The following is a 6,126-nucleotide window of genomic DNA, read 5'->3' on the forward strand; positions in this document are numbered from 1 at the left end:
ATGGAGTCCCTTCCGATTGGAATGGACATCCTTGGGGACAGTTGTGTAAGACTTAATTTACCATAGAATTGGATGGAAAAACTACTAAAAAGATCACAAGAAACCCAGCTCAAAGTGAATGGAGAGACAACCCTTGCGCCTTGGAAGGATCTGAAGCTGTTCGAACACTCATAGACAAGTGAACTCCAATCCAGGATCACTTGAAAAGTGAAGTGAACTAGCCACGTAGAACAGTCAGGTTAGGAAAAGAGTCTTTCATGTCAAGGTGAACATAGACAGACAAGATTAGTTTGTTTTCCTTAATCCTCAGAGAAAAGACTCATTGCTGGAACCGAGAGCACTGACGATTACTTTCTTTCTGACCTTCAGGCAAGAAATTCCATACCTTCCACCGTCTTCTTTTGTGTGTGGCCAGAACGTGATGCTTTCCAATGCCGAGTACTTTTCTTAACAATGTATGAAGCCCATAAAACTGAAATTGATCCAAATCCACGACCTTGACGATCGAGGAAAAAGGCTATGTATTATTATGTTGTGAGCCTTCTTTCTTTTTGGCCTTAGATTATCATAATCGAGGAATGGTGCGTGCTAGCCTTCAGACTATACTTTATTGTAGGGAAAGGGAAAAAATGGAGAATATCTTTAAGAACCCTAGAAAGAATTTCAGTTGGAGCAACAGGGGTCAGGTCACACTATATCAATATCATAATTCTCTTTTTTAATTGATACTGATTAGCCGTAAATCAATTTGATTTTGTTATGCCATTAAGGAAACACTATTTGGGATACAATACCCATTTTAGGACCGTTCACTACTAACAAATAAAATTTATCAAAATAACAAATAATATAGTTAATGGTTCCAATTTTTCCTAATTTGGCAGTCTGTGACTGGAAATCCTTTCTCTTTTCAATAGAAAGAGAAGGTATTTAAGCAATGTGTGTTTTGAGATACAATCAATCAAAGAGAATAAAACTGGGTCCAATAAAAAACAGGAATGAATTTATTAAAAGGGATTGGAAAGGGATAAGTACAAGGGATTCAATGATCTAAAAAATCAAAAAGGGTTTAATAATCCCCTCCTACGAATACAAATTAGTAAAATAATGTGGATGAATAAGATTTTGCTCGATTTTGGTTCGGATTTGGCGGCATGGCCAAGCGGTAAGGCAGGGGACGGCAAATCCTTTATCCCCAGTTCAAATCTGGGTGTCGCCTGACCAAAAAAATACTTAGGGATTTCTTATTGTACTGATTGAACTCGATAAGTTCTTGCCCTGCATAAGCAAAGGAAAAGAACTAGGCCTGTTGATACTGGATTTTACCATAGTTCTAGTTCTAAAAAATATTGTCAATTTCTTCTTAAAAATAGGGCTCTGGCAGGATTCTAGGTAGTGGCCGAAACCGATACCAATAGGGATGAGGGATATATACTTATGAATTTCATAATTGATTCTATTCAACAATTCATAACTACGAAAGTAAGAGGTCGGAAATCTTTTTATCCAAAGGTCCCTAAAGGACATTCCTTTTTTGCTCCTAGGATTGAAGAAGAGATTATACGAAAGACTATCAAGACTTCCTAATTATCTGACACTACCTACACTAAAGTAAGGTCTACTGACTCTGTCGGGAATTAGGTTGGATAGGCTGATGGGAAATTTAGGAGTTGTGGAAAGAAGAGACTTTCTTTCCATACTTACGAGAGACTCTGAGTACTCAAACATTCAATCAGGATGGTCGGTTAGCTCTTATCTTTTAGAATAACTTAGTAAATAAAAGTAAAAGTAATAAAGCAAATGAATCTCCTAACTCGGTAGCCCATGAGGTTCCAATGGTTAGTTTTGGATTTTTTCAGGCAAGAAAGCAAAGAAGAAGGGAGGATTCTCTATTACCAACTTGCCCCACTGCCCTGTCCTCATTGGTCATTCATCTTTCCCGATCTAGTGCCATCGTTCTTCAAGGTGTCGGAGGGTTTGAAGCATACCTACTACCCCTCCCTTGAGCTTAGTTCAGAGTTGCCTCAGCGTGCTCGAGTAATAACTGGGAAAATCAAGGTTGGACAGGTCTTCGAGCCAACTTCAGGAAGAAATGCAAGTGAAAGAGAATGCTCTCGAGGGTGCAGGAGTCTTTTTCTGTCTTTCTTATTTGAAATCCAAATCGAAATGCCTCAACTTGATAAATTAACTTATTTCTCGCAAGTCTTCTGGTTATGTCTTCTCCTCTTTGTTGGAAGATGGGTACACATCGGGTAATCCGCCCACGAGAGCCCAATCACAAGAGGCTCATACAGAAAGCAATCAGCCCATAGCCTAATATCGAGACCACATCCTATTATTCAAACCACAAAGGATCTATCTTTCATCGTCCAATCTTCTGGATCGAACATATTGACATAAATTCTCCTTTCCATGGCCATTCACGGTCCGCAAAGATCAACCACTCGTGCCTGAGATCACTATCCAATCAAAAACCAGACTTCCAAGATCCATCTCACTCAGACCCTTTTGAATGTAGCGGATAACAACGGAGTGGGGCTATCGAATTGATATGTATTCGAATCTTAGGAGCTGGTAATCACTAATATGCTCATATTGATGACATCATTGTTGTTGTAATCAAAGAAGCAGTGCCCGAAATGCCTCTAGAAAGATCAGACAGAAGTAAGACAAGCTGTAATTGTACGTACATGTAAAGAACTCAAAGGTGACAACGGTATGATAATACGATATGATGACGGTTGTCATTGATCAAGAAGAAAATCCAAAAGGAACTCGAGTTTTTGGTGCGATCGCTCGGGAATTGAGACTTATGAATTTCACTAAAAGAGTCTCATGAGCTCCTGAGGTATTAAAAATACTAGTAGTAGAGACTATGATATAGTAGGGTATCAGAATATAGATCAATTAGTAGATTGTGTCTGACGCATATACATGAAAAAAAGAATAATTATATAATAATAAGAATAATATTCGAATCTTAATAAAAGGAAGGGTTCAAATAGCATCTACTAATATTACCGAAAACTTTGTGAAAATACTTCTACGAGAAGGTTTTATTGAAAATGTTCGAAAACCATAGGGAAAGTAACAAATCTTTCTTGGCACATGCCCCTGCTCCTGGTCTTCGAACTAGTCATTAATGGTCGGCAACATAGGTACCCTTTTTTGGTATGCGTTGCGAACACTTTCATTTTTAGCGTCTCATCTTCTTTGGAGAAGCTCAAATCGAACGGATAGAGCAGATAGTCCAACTACAGAACTTCTTCTTTTTCATTACTTCCATGGTCGTGCCCCGTGGCACGGCAGCACCCGTATTATTGAAATGGTTCGTCAGTAGAGATGTTCCCACTGGCGCCTTTTCTTCCAATGGTACTGTAATTCCTATTCCTATCCCTTTATTCCCTTTTTTGGTCTATCTACATTTAAGGAAATTCATACGCTATGCTCCATGGACAGAGCAAAAAGTGGAGTGTTGGTCAAAGCAAGCCGCCCTATTCTATTACCAGACAAAATGGAGAGAAGCTCATCCGCTAGAAATGCTTTATTTCGTTTCGTTCCCGTTCTTCATTTCCTTATTATCGAATCCATGGGGGACTTGTCATATTTAGAATCTTTCTGCGGTCTGCTCTGTTCACAATTCTTTCGTACTCTCTTCTCTTTACCACGCGATAGGTCAGCGAAGCGTGAGCGGGCCCTCCGAAGTAAAGTCCAAACACTTCGGCCTAAGGGGAATGAGCAACAAAATGACAAGATGAGGTGCCCCGGGCACCCCCATATAGAAAGAAGGGTCGAAGGTTTTGGGCCTGTAGCTCCCCCCCTTATCGAGTGGTGATTGTTTGGGGGGGGGGGTGCCACCAAAAAGCGGGCTTGAAGCTCTCGCCTTACCAACAAGCCGACTGCTGATGGCTGTTGGTCACGACTACTACAAAAAAGTGAAGATGAATCTTTCTATTTCACATGGAGGAGTGTGCATCTTTATGTTGGGTATTCTTCTGTCGTGCGACCCGATGGCTTATGTGCGACCTGTGGCCCATGCCTCCTATTCTATTTGTTTAGGGCGGGCGGCGTGAACTCCGATTCAATTCGGGTATTCAATCCCGCCGCTGAGATGCTCGCTTGACTCCTTAACCTTGATAGGAAGATGGCTTATTCCAAAATTCGTGCATAAGGGTAAGGAACTTCGGATGAATTAATGCGAATGGGTGTAAGCCTCGCTGCTCGGAAACACCCAGTGCTGACCACACTGAGAGACACGAAAGCGCAGGTAATGCCAGTTGTCGAAGTGGTGTTAAGCATCCCTAACAGTATGCAAAGAGAGGTCGTGATGATATCATCTACGTCTGTACCGCTCCTCGTGGAGTATACCGCATCCAACCAACCCTTTTTTGACCAGGGAACGGGAGAATTCCCACTACTGCTGGCAGGCCAGCCAGGCCGTGAGCGCGGTGGGAACGGGCTTCCCAAAAAGCGAGCCCCGGCCCGAGTCAGCATAGAATGGGGGGGGGACGGCCCTAATGTTGTGTTGGTCGGGTTGCGGGCAGATAAAAGCGGACGTGGGGACTCGGGTCGGGGCACAACGCAACTAAGAGAGCCATTCCATTTAGGGCGAGACAGAATGGGCGGGCACAAGTGGTCTGGTGTCCGAGCCGATTGGTCAGACGACGACTACTGCACATATTATATTCTATTAGCCGCCTATCCCAGAATGGACTGGGATGGAATAGAAAGAACGCGAAGCAGCAAGCAAGGGATGAGCGCTTTGTTGCTAAAGCGCATACGTTTTCTTGCTGGGTCAGTTTGTTTTTGGGGGGTGGGGCAATAAGCTTGCTTCTTCACAAGCTTATCCCCGCCCCCTTTCCTATCCGTCCTGACCGGCAGCAGTTGGGTCTCCCCATCTCTCCTCAACTTCCCCGGTCTTCGGCCCGAGCTGTATGAGGCAGAAACTCGTCCCACGTACAGTTCGGAGGCCGAGCCCCACCCCTGCAATAATGGTGCGACTTAGGTCAACTAATACGAATAAGATACAGTTCACTCAACGATTTCCCTTGGGTCCCGGACTCCATATGGGGAAGGAATGTTGTTGTTTGCGAGGTCTCGATCATTTACATGGACCCACTTCTCATTCCATTTGTGGGAATTTGATGATTTATAAACCGTCCCCAACGAGCGAAAGGTTCATGTTTGAACATGATGAATCACTTCGTGCCGACCTGTTGCCCATAAACTTTCCTGCCTCATATGAGAATGGAAAACTGGAAGATTTTCTGCATCGGTGGATGAAGAATCACGAACATAAGAATTTCTGGTTTAGCATGTTCCCAGAAGGAAGATACTTTTTTCCCATTTGAGAAACGAGGAGCACGACTGAAGTGGCTATACATACAAATCCATTTACGGATCTATATGCTCCGATTGGAACTGGAAGTTCCAGAACTGGCGGCTGGTATACCACGATAATGAAATTGCCTTTTATTTTTAGTATTCGGATAGGATTTCTGTTGGCTTCATCGGGAGGCTCGCGTAGTTTGTTACGTCAACTCAAAAAGGATAAGTTGCATTGGAATCGAGAAAGTTCCGTTCATAATTGCATAAAAGGAGTAAAAATAGTGGTTGCGGTGAGTCGAAGGTTAACCTTTGATATCGAATAACCTATCGAGCCTTCCCCAATGGATCCCTATCCTCCTTTGAAACCAATAGAAGTTCACTGACCATCCCTGTCAAACATAACCCAAGGTAGGATCGAGAGGAGAAGAATAGGACTATTGCTAGTATCATAACTTCTCGGTGGGAGAATGAATCCATTAGATTAGTGGAAATAAGAAAGAATGGGAAGAAACCAGCCAACTTACCAAGAGGAAGAAATGATGACCACTTTTTGTATTATCTCAAAAGTTTTCATTGGATCTAGAAGTAATCACAACATCACTTTTCGTCGGAGATTTCATGGTAGTTTTTTGAAACTTCAATTGATTAATGAGGTCAAGAGACTCTATAATTTGAATGATATGTGGAGGGAGCGGGGCATCTTACTCGCATCAAAGGTAGAAAAGCCCGCCCTATAATCTGAAGTAGTCTTCGACTAGGTATATAAAATGGATAAAAAGAAAGAAGGGGATGAGAGGA

At 42.4% G+C, this 6,126-nt stretch overlaps 1 pseudogene; it reads left to right on the forward strand.

Annotated features, from left to right (window-relative positions):
- Positions 1-5,691, forward strand: LOC119360962 (annotated as a pseudogene).
- Positions 5,692-6,126: the final 435 nt, after the last annotated feature.

This window comes from Triticum dicoccoides, chromosome 2B (assembly GCF_002162155.2).
Source record: "Triticum dicoccoides isolate Atlit2015 ecotype Zavitan chromosome 2B, WEW_v2.0, whole genome shotgun sequence".
Lineage (NCBI taxonomy): Eukaryota > Viridiplantae > Streptophyta > Magnoliopsida > Poales > Poaceae > Triticum > Triticum dicoccoides.